This window comes from Falco biarmicus, chromosome 1 (assembly GCF_023638135.1).
Source record: "Falco biarmicus isolate bFalBia1 chromosome 1, bFalBia1.pri, whole genome shotgun sequence".
NCBI lineage: Eukaryota > Metazoa > Chordata > Aves > Falconiformes > Falconidae > Falco > Falco biarmicus.
This window is the reverse complement of record NC_079288.1, coordinates 55,954,786-55,965,243: the sequence shown is the minus strand read 5'-3', so window position 1 is coordinate 55,965,243 and position 10,458 is coordinate 55,954,786. Positions and strand designations below refer to the sequence as shown.

General features: G+C 50.4%; 1 long non-coding RNA gene across 1 annotated transcript; it reads right to left on the bottom strand.

The window, feature by feature from the left end:
• Positions 1 to 8,437: 8,437 nt before the first annotated feature.
• On the bottom strand, positions 8,438 to 9,676 carry LOC130143896 (uncharacterized). Its single transcript, XR_008819917.1, has 3 exons — positions 9,560 to 9,676; positions 8,965 to 9,046; positions 8,438 to 8,551 (listed from the first exon to the last, which is right to left on the bottom strand). It is a non-coding gene; the product is annotated as an uncharacterized LOC130143896 (long non-coding RNA).
• Positions 9,677 to 10,458: the final 782 nt, after the last annotated feature.

Genomic DNA, 10,458 nt, shown 5'->3' with positions numbered 1-10,458 from the left:
GCTCGGCACTGAGGCTGCTTGTGCTGCGGGCGTTCTTTGAAGTCAGCATTCTCCGGTGGTGTCAGCACTATTCCTGTAGCCCCAAGCCAGACGAGCCACCCCTCTGTCCCACATTTGTCATCCAGGTCTGGCTTACTCGCCAGCCAGAGGGCCTCCTGCAGCCTTGCCTGCTGCTGCCGAGCCACATCTGTGTTGAGTGGGTTTTTGGATAGCCTGGGGTTGTTCTAGGCAAGAATCTGCCAGTGAGGTTTGTATGTAATGCTGTCTGGGGTTATTGTCACTTAGGGAAAGTTTTAGGAGCTGAAACAGGAGGAGGAGGAGGAGGAGGAGGAGATGGCTGTTAGAGTCAGCATCCTAGAAACGGCAAGAAGGGGTCATGGAGTTGGAGACTAATAAGGATTTTTGCCACAAGCGCAGGTGGAAAAGTAAGAGGAAGACAATGACGGCAGGTTTCAGGAAGACTTTGGGCTGCGCTTATGTTAGGGAGGGGACCAAGTCCTTGTCAAGGTGCATCCACAGCAATATTCCTGTCAAACGAATGTGGGAAAGCATTAGTGCCTGTATAAAGGGCAGTGGTGAGAGCTGCAGTAGTGGGGGGCCGTTCCTCTCTGTCCCCGAGGGCAATTAATTCAAAGTGGAGCCGCTGCAGGAAAGCGCTGCGGTAGTAACTGGGGGCTCACAGTGTGTTTGGCTTTAGGCTGCGGCTGTAGCAGACTTGCCGTGTGCGCTTCTGCTTGTGCTTCACCAGATTTAGCCTGAAGATGCTGCAAGCGAATGCATGAGAAGCTCTGTAAGGATGGATGTGGGAGGTGGTGCTATCAGCAGTTCCTTCACCTCCTTGTTGAAGAGCTGGTGGTCTTTCTTGATGTTGCAGTGTTTGAGATCATCCTGGCGTACCTGGAGAAGAAAGACTGGAAGGACGCCTTGTCAGTGTCTTGCCACAGCGGAAAGGGGCTGTTGCATTGGGAGAGGCCGATGATTCGTCCAAGCGTGCTCTGTCTGGAAAAGAAGATGAAGACGATGACTCGGACAGCGACTAGGCTTCACAATGAGACGATGGGAAAGATGGGGCACGTAGTCCATGGGAGGAAGTTTGGACGTGAAGTGGTTCCGCTCCAAAGACCATCTGCTGCCCTTGTGACACCGGATTGTCCCAATGCTCGATAGTTCCGTAGCTGGCCCAGAGCTGTTCCTGGACATGAAGGGCAAAGATAAATGTGTTTTTTTACCCTGAAGCTTCCGTATTAATAGCTTATTTTTGTAAAAAATAAAGTAATGGCAAATGTAGAATTTATTTTGTTTCCCAAGGAAGCGATTGCATTCCTTTTTTTTTTTTTTTCACAATTCTTTTAAATGTGATTTTTTCTACATACCAAGTTGGGCACGTTACCCAAGAGCATTAGTAGATGCTATTTTGAATGGATGCCGCCTTCTCTGTTTCTGCCCTAAGTTTTCTTGAAAGCGGTGAATGGTGACCTCACAACCTGTTCCGCTAGTGCCCGTTGCCAAGTGTGCATGAACACTCGGCACAAACAAGCAGAAATTCTAATTTTCCTGAGCTCCTCAACAGACAATCACCAGCAACCAAACTGCCTTCATCAGCTGAGCCACGCTGACTTGTATACCATGCGCAGATAGCTGGGGTCGGTAGATGAGCTACGAGCGTGGGGTTACGCCAATGCTTTAGACTTCAGCTTGAGCAGGATGGACGTCTGCGCAAGCGCGAATCACGTGCCTTGGTTGGCACATGGTGCGCATGGAGTTGAGGCGTCACGATCGCTTTTGGTTACTTCTCGGGTCCTCCTAGCAAAATTGATCACGGAGCCTCAGAACAGTACCAGGAGACAGGAGCTCTCTCTTTCAAGTCACTTACTGAGTTTCAGTAGGTCTGATTTATGACATGATCCTGCGTGCATTGTTTTCTCTGTCAAATATTTTTCCTTTACAAAAAGAGGCATAGTCTCAGTTTTGGCTGGATGTTCTGGTTCCACTCATTTCTAACTGACTGAAGTGCTCTTGCAAAGGATGGAAACGGAGACCGTGGAAGCGTGGCTTCGCTTCAGGCTTGTGAGCCTGCCCCATCCCTTTCTCCTGTAGGGACTAGCAGGTAACTGCAGCTTCTGAGCAAGTACAGCTTCCGCGCGGGTCAGCTGAAGAGCGTAAGAAGACGTCATCGTAACTGTTGTTCTGAGCTGAGCTGGAATCAGGGGGCTGACCCAGGCATGGCTTGGCTTGTATCCATTTTCATTCCTCCCTCTGTTGTTACTGCTTTCAAACGGAGAGTAGAAGTGGGATCCCCACAGGCCTGTAAAGGGTTGGCAACCAACAGGTTGTGGCTTTCTACAGTCGGTGCGGTTTCTGTCTGTTCTTTTTGAACAGCCGTAGAAAAGCCTGTTCTGTTAGAAGGGTGGCTAGTGGCTCAAGTAATGTGGGCTTTTTTTGTTAGGCTTTACAGAAATGTGATTGCTTTTGTTCCCGAAACGAGATCAGCTTTTTTCATGAGAGCATTGCTGCTCTTATTTCTGTAACAAGAAGGTGCAGCGTGAGTATGCCCACCGTCTATTACACTGATTCTCTGATGTAAACGTGCCAAGCAATGCAATTACAAGGAGCTACATCGTTACAGCTGAGGTTCTGCGCGTTAATGCACATAGCACCTATTAAACCTGATCTAAGGCTCTTCAGCCTCTCTAAGGTTTCCTTAAGATGGTTTCGTACACGTGCCTCATCTCCTCAGGCTTGAGAGTGCACGAGCAGGTGGCACAGACAAACTGGGGACTTTGGAGACTTTCTGAGTGGGTCCGAAAGCCTTACGCAGCCTGTCCTGCATCGTTGCCAGTGAAATGAGGCCAACGCACCCGCGCCGTGCGCATGCACGTATTTTCAGATCAAGCTGTTGCAAATCTGAAGCTTACCTGCCTGTGGAGAAAGAGAAGGAAAAGGTGCTCTGCGGTATGTTGCTCTTGGCACCGGGAGCCTTCCAGCTCGGCAGCATCACAGCAGCTTGGGGACCGGCTGTGCGGCCTCTTTGTACACATTGCTTGTCTCAGTCGCCCGCTCTTCCTGTCCTCTCGCTGGCGCCTTAGCCAGGAGTTGGGGCATTGCTGCTGTTTCCCTTTGCTCTCTCTTTGTGCTAAGCTCGTCAGGTGATACTAGGCTGAAGTTCATGCCTGTGGTCATGCGTCGTCTCTCCCGGATGCTGTCCTCGGGGTGTGTTAACTGGCGAGATAGAACAGCAAGCGAGAGTAGACTGGGGTTTCGATGGGCTCAGCCCTCTGGCTGCTGCTGCAGTTCTCAGCCTTTCAGCGTCCTACAGTTCTGCAGCCACCTAGAAGAGGCTGTTCTTGGCGGGCCTGGACTCACACCGATGTGCGCACTGACCCTTTTCTAAATGCTTCAGGTGCCTGGCTGTTCATCAGTGTATTCACCAGCTGTAGACACGATCCTAAGAGAGTAAAGGGGTGATTTGCTTTCAGGCAGCCGGTTGCGGCTATGTGAAGCGACGTGTTCAAGAAGCCCCAAAGGGCCCATTCTTGCAGTGAGTCCAGTGTGAAGTCACTGTTGAAAACAGCCAAATTAGTTGCAGCACATGAAAATTGCCCCAGCGTCAGGTCAAATGCGAGACGCTGAAACCTTTGGCTTTGGACGTTTGTGAGAGGTTCTGAGAGAACAGCTTGTAAAAGCAAGCGTGCTTGTGCGATTTGTGACCCCTCCAGCGCTTGCCATGGTGCTGCAACTCCTCCTGAGAGAGCAGGGAGGCAGTCCTCCTGTCTCACCAGCGTCTTTTTGCAGCATGAAAGCGGAGGCTGGTAGGCTGGCCATGGACCGACACGCCTGGGAAAAAGCATGCTGAGCGGTCTTGGCCTTGTGCTGTATTTTGCTTGGGTCCTGATATACGTGCCGCCACGTACTTCACATGCTGTGTCCTGTGTCTTTGTTTAATGCCCGAGTGTCTGTGGCTGCCTCTGTGAAGAAGGTCGCGGACTCGCCAGGTAGTACGTCCTACCTCTGCAGCAGTGGTCAGCTGGTTGAGAAGTCAGGGGGCCAGCAATGCGTATTGGGGGACGTTTGAGTGATTCAGTATTTTTAATCTCATCTTACTTTGTTGCAGGGAACACCTGTTAGATATTTTTTCTTGTCTTCTCATGTAGAAGGAGAGTGGGTGTGGGCTGGGGAAGTCAGTTACCCTGGTGTGAATTGTAGAATCCAGGTGTGCGACATGACTGACTTTCTTGCGAGGACACTGTTAGTGCATTTCTTCTGGCTTCCTGTCGTTCTCAGACAGAATTGAAGTGTTCCTTTACTTAAGTACAGCGAGTAAGTTACAGAGCTGGTAATAGTCAGTGTTATTCTAATGCATTTTATTCTACTTCTTGACTGCTTCATGACATTGTTTGGAACGGCTGCACAGGTAGCTGAGTTTAGCGCTCTGTGTTTGTTTTTGTTTTTCAGGAGGCTCTGAAAACTTGGCCATATTCAGTCATCACGATCCAGTGGATAACTCCTGCTTACTTCTGCGTTTGCTGTGCACTCCAAAGAGTTCACGTATTTCTCGAGTGGGCCAGCTCTGCAGTGATAAGATTATGTCTGGGGAGAAGGATAGAAAGGAGTACTTGCAGAAGAAGCTTAGTTTGCAAGCTGAGGACTTCACGGAGCATTTAGCAATAGTTGACATGGATGTGTGACTGTTGAAGTCAGGGTACTACCCGAACCTTCTCAGTAACAGCAGACACATCCTAAAGACTAGAGACTCCCAGCTTTTTGGGGTAGGGACAAGCAATAGTTCAGAAGCTGGGACATCTAATTTTATCAGAGGACACAGAAACGTCGCTGCCTCACAGAGCAGTCTTGAGAGTTACTCTGCCGCTGCTGCACCCTGACGTGATTGTAAGAATCTGCTTCAGCTTCTCGTGCTAGTGAATCCAGGCCTCTAATAAGGCAGGCAGGTGGGATCAAGGATAACGTAACACAAACAGCTTTAATGCTTATCTTGAGTCACACGTTGAACATAACCTTGTTCTTCTCTTTATTACTAGGATGGGTGAAGTGCCCTTGAGAGAGCTTTGTTGTCAGATGTCTAGCAAATACAGTCACGGGTGCTTTGGAAAGGGAAATGGGTGAGAAGGTGCAATTGATTGTAACTATCCTTGCAAACTATTGCCCTTCTGGCTCTTACCACGTTTGTTCCATGACCTGTCAGCTTCAAACTTCATGGAGGGAATGCAACCGTGCTGTTGAAAGACTACATTAATGTGGTTGCTTTAGTTTTGGTTCTGTTCAGTAGTGATCCTGTGAGGCCTCTGCGATGTAATTAAGGTTTTCAGGCTCAGCTGCTGCAGCATGGTGCTGAGGGACAGCTGGTAGGAAACACTCAGGACAGAGATTTGAATGGGACTAAGACAGTCATGAGTACAGCCCAAAAGCATTTGGTCAAGTTCAAGTGTGGCCCGTTCAACAAGTCATTACCACAGCCCTGTCAGTGTGTGGTCACTTAACCCTGCTGTCTGGTTTCCAGCTGACTTTGTAGTGTTTACACCTAAGACACCAGGGAAGTTGCAAAGCACTGCCAGCTCCTGTCCTGCTAGAAGCTCCGTCCCCATTTACTGCAGACGGCAGACTCCTAGTCTTGTGCAGCTGTACAGAAATTACATATCTCGGAAAATGTTCCCCATTTACATGGCTTTGTGCGAATGAGTTTCTGCCTCTGTGGTCTGAGTTGGCAGGCAGACCTGAGTAATGCCCACTCTGTGTGACTGGCCTTTGGCCAGCCATTCATAAAAACTCTGTTTCCTGAATGTGCGGCCACACGTTCCTTCAGCCTTACCAGCCTGCTCCGCTGGGGGCTCTAGCACAGCTGGGCATGTGCAGCAGTGAGTGAGCAGCACGAGAAAGCCGAGCTGAGGTAGGCCACCGGGTCTTGGCATACTCCTCTCCTGCAGCGGGAGATGGGAATGGAGGTGGTAGTTGTGACTATAGCAGGCATGATTTGAAGGCAGGGGCCCTTGGAAAGAGAACACTGAGCTCTGCGCTGAGCTAAGCTCCTCTTTCTTTAACGCTGTGCTGCCAGGGTTTCTCTCCTTCCCCGCAAACGGCCAGATGCCTTGAGTGAGCTTGTCTGCACCGAATCATCTGAGTCTGGAAAACAGATGGGAGTAGGGTTGACTTGTCACCTTGCCTTGTTTTTGTGAGATTTAATTGGCAGAGGTATCTTTTAGATGGGTAAGCCCCAATTCTTCCGCTTTCACAGTCCACTCACAGGGCCTGAAAAAGGGCCAGATGCATTTCTGTCCTTGTTGGCTGTATTTCAACGGCTCGAGGTTTGCACGGTGCATTGGAAGGCTGGTTTTGGTCTCATCCTGTCTCGCCCGTGTCTCCCCCCTCCGCATTGGATGCTACAGTGTGTGCTGCTTCTCTGCCAGTCGTGAGAGCTGTGAAAGCAAATTCCAGCTTGCTGTGAGGCAGACGACTGCAGTCATTGTGCAGGCCACATGTGGCAAGTCCAGGGTCTTTCTTTTTCTTTTTTTTTTTTTTCTTTTCTTCCCCAGTGCCTAGGGCTTGGTGTGCATCTCTGCAGACAGGGTGTGCGTGCCCCTCTTCCTACCGCAGTATGTCTGTGACTGCAGAGCCAAGCCTACACACAAGAGCTCTTTGTGCAGGCCTGGCTGAGTCACGCAAACAGATGACCCTGATGCCAAAAGGCGTTGCCTCTGTCCCTCTTTTCATTTAGCTCGCGTCTCATGTACCTGTGCAGCATGGTTGGGTTGAATGACTTGAGGACAAAATACAATGAACATCAAATTGTTTTATTAGGAAGTCTGAACGCCTGTCTTTATAATCTAAGTGCTCAGGTCACATATTTCTGTATGTGAAGGTGGCTGGGAGATGCTTCAGCGGCTGTGAATAGGGGAGGCCTCCGCTGGAAAAGGGATATCCGTGGTTTGGGGGCGGCCGTGGTACAGGTGAGATTTCTGGTAGAGTGTGAGGGCAGGACGGCCTCTTGTTTCCACCACACTTTCTCAGCTGTAGCTCTTCCCTGGGAAGAGCGTGTCTGCTTGCGCTGGACCTCTCTTTCTCAGCGTTGCGAACAAAAGATGTTCTTTCTCCCTTTCTGGAAAACATTTTGGAAAAGCAAGCTGTATATTACGAGGCTAGGCTTAGGATGCTGTTAGGCTCGTTTGGCTTTGTTCGGTACGCAGCTGAGAGTATAGAAGCACATCTGCTCTTTGGCAAAGAAGCCTCACTGGGCACCGCTGTCGAAAAGCAGAGGTGCTTGCTTTGGAGGTTTCCTCTTCCTCCTTCTAGTTCTTAGGTAAGATTCCTCTTCACCCTCTCCTCCAGCTGAGTTCCAAGCAATAGTAAATGCTGGCAGCGTCAGAGCTGGCATGAGTGGCTTTGTTAAAATGATCACGTACGCTGGGACTGGCTTGTGTTGCCTCCGTGTGCTTCAGAAGGGGCACAAAGAGGTGACGGTGGCGTTCCTTGGCAGCGCCAGTATGTTTGGCTTGCCCTGACTGGGTAGAGGGTGCAAGAGTGGGCTTTGGTAGCTGGAAAGGTCTGAGGAGGCCTGACGTAGCCTGCAGAGAGTGAGGGCGAGATGTTAGATGAGGGCGGATGCCAGAGTTTGTTGGCAGAGGGAGTTTCAGCTTGCGTGTGACTTACAGGAGCAGACCTCAGAATGTCACAGGCTCACGGAACGGCTGGGGTTGGAAGGGACCTGTGCAGGCCATGTCGTGCAACCCCCTGCTAAAGCCGGTTTGCCTCGAGCGGGTTGCACAGGGTCGCGTCCAGGTGGGGTTTGAGTATCTCCAGGGAAGGAGGCTGCACAGCCTCTCTGGGCAGCCTGTGCCAGGGCTCCGACAGCCTCCAAGTGAAGGTGTTTTCCCTCACACTCGGATGGAATTTCTTGTGTTTCAGTTGGCGCCCGTCGCCCCTTGTCCTGACGCTGGGCACCACTGAAAAGAGCCTGGCCCCATCCTCTTGACACTTGCCCTAAAGATATTTATGTGCACTGAGGAGATGCCCTCTCACTCTTCCCCAGGCTACACAGGCCCAGCTCTGTCAGCCTGTCCTCGTAAGGGAGATAGTCCAGTGCCCTGATGGTCTTTGTAGGTATAAACCGTGCACCGCAATGTAAAAGGAGGTTGCTCTCCAAGGGGTTTCCAGTGCTGCTAAAACTTGGTACTTGTATCAAACTTGTATCAAATGTGATACACGTGTAACTACACTTGTATCAAATTGCCTGGCGTGGCTTGTACTTAGGAGCATTTTTGTCGAAGGCTGGCCATGATCAACTGCAATCACAAAGTTACCTTTTTCACAGGAGGAGAACCCAAAAATTTCTGGTTGTGGGGTTTAGCTTATCCCTCATTGTGGCAACCTCCCTGCAGGTTTTACGTGGCCGGAGTCATTTCCCCGTCTAGGCTTCTCCGATGTGGAGGGAGAGGCTTCAGCAGAGTCGGGCTGTTGATGTTCTCTGCTGCACCTTCCTCAGATTTCAGCACGTCTTTCTCAGTCAGTTCTCAATCCACCAGGCTGAACACAAAGTCTTTCTCTGAAACGTGAAGGTAGCAGAAATTTTGTTCAAATTCCCACTTGCTGCTGATCTGGATGTTTGGGGGTGAATTCAGGAGCTCCCTTACCACGTTTTCAAAGGGCTTAAAGACACGAGAGAGACATTTTGTTTGCTTTCTGCCCGCCCCCAGCCGCCCAGAGCCCCAGTGGGAGAGCGCGTTTTTCCGCCCCGCACCAAACCGGAGAGCGCTGAGGTGTGAGTGACTGCTTTCTGTCTGCTGTCACCTGACTGCTCAGCGCAGCCACAGCTGGGCCCAGCGCACTTTGCTGGTCCCAATTCCTTCCACCTCGGCAACGCCACTCAGCTCAGGTCGATGAGAATTTCAGGGTTTGATGTGAATGTACAAGAGCGCGTGCTTCTCAGAAAGGGACGCAGGTGTGTATCTTTGTTACCTTGTTTACTTGCCCTTGCAAACCATTCTTGGATCTTGGTAAGGGAGTCTGTCTCCAAAAGTTGGCTGATTTTATCCAGCACCTAGAAGACGTACGGGATAGTGACCATGAAAGAAGAGAAGCTGATTCGTGACAGTTTTTGCATGTGTTTCCATTTAGCCCTAGCTGTGTGAGTGTGGGCTTTATGGCCTAGCCCAAGGTGTCCCATCAGGTTTGCCACAGTGTGAGCTAAGGACGCCAGCCTGCAAAAGGTGATGTTGCATGAGCGCCGTGTACGCGGCACTTCAGAGACACCGCAAGGAAACGCTAAGAGTGTTTACTACGCGGAAAGCCCCTTGCATGTGTCATGCCAGATTGACAGGCTGCTTTTTAGAGAACAAGTTTCAGCTGTGTCGTTCCACCAGTGATTGCCCATAGCAACTTCCAGGTAGGGGAGAGCAACTAAGGAGTAAATGCTAAATACGAAAGCCAGTAGTCTCCCCACGGGGGTGGTGGCGGTGGGAAATCTGGCCATTGAAGTCCCACACCATCCTCAAGAGAACTAGGAACGCATACCGTGATAGGAATCCATGTACGGTAGCCCTCGTGTCTTTACCTTTTTTTCCTGATCTGTGTCACCGAGGTCAGAACTCCCCTGGACGCGAGCACGGTCGCGCGAGCTGACGGATGGGGAGGAACGCTGGGTGAGAGGCGTGTCCTGGAGTCCCACTCTGTGTGCAGCTTGTGCAGAGGCTTGGAATCGTTTCTGCAGAAGCTTTCCAAAAGAGAAAGCAACATGTAAAGGAGTGGCTTGACTCCATTTCTGCAGCGCTTAAAGGCAGTGTGAAACGTAGGGCTAACACTAGTCCCCAGCAAGGGAGTGCAGCAGAAAACACATCTGAAACTGTCACTCGCTTGGACAGGAACACCTGTAGGTTAACTGCATTAGGTTAACTGTTACAGCTTCTACTACACATTGCCGAGATTGCAGTACATATCTACGGCAAATGCGTAACGCTGGAGGAGAATGAGAGTGATGCCGGGTAACTACTGGTGGAAGTCAGGTGAGGAAGCCATTAAGGCTGCAGCTTGAGGCTAAAGAGTTATGGCAGCAGGAATCCTTTACTGGAATTTATGAGCACAGCTGCAAAGTTGGATCTGAACCTCAGTGTGTTGCTTCTAGAGAATGGTGTCAGCCCAAGTAGAACTGCTGGCAGTAAGTAATCTAAAGAAGCTTTGTGTGTGAGGGGAGGAGGCTTTCTCCTGGGCTTGCTTGTTGTATAGCGTGATGTTTTCTCCCCGGCACTACCAAATCAGAGTAGCGTTAAATATCTGAACACGGTACGGTTATGGTTTAGCTGTCGTACTGCGTGACACCATTTCCCTTCCAAGCTCTCATGTTCTACACGTGGGATGCTGACATCCCTCTTTTTGGTTTTGCGCTGTCCTCCTTAGCAATCGGAGACCATCAATTCAGGTTACAGTGTTGAGAAGTGAGGGAGAGTGTGCTGCAAT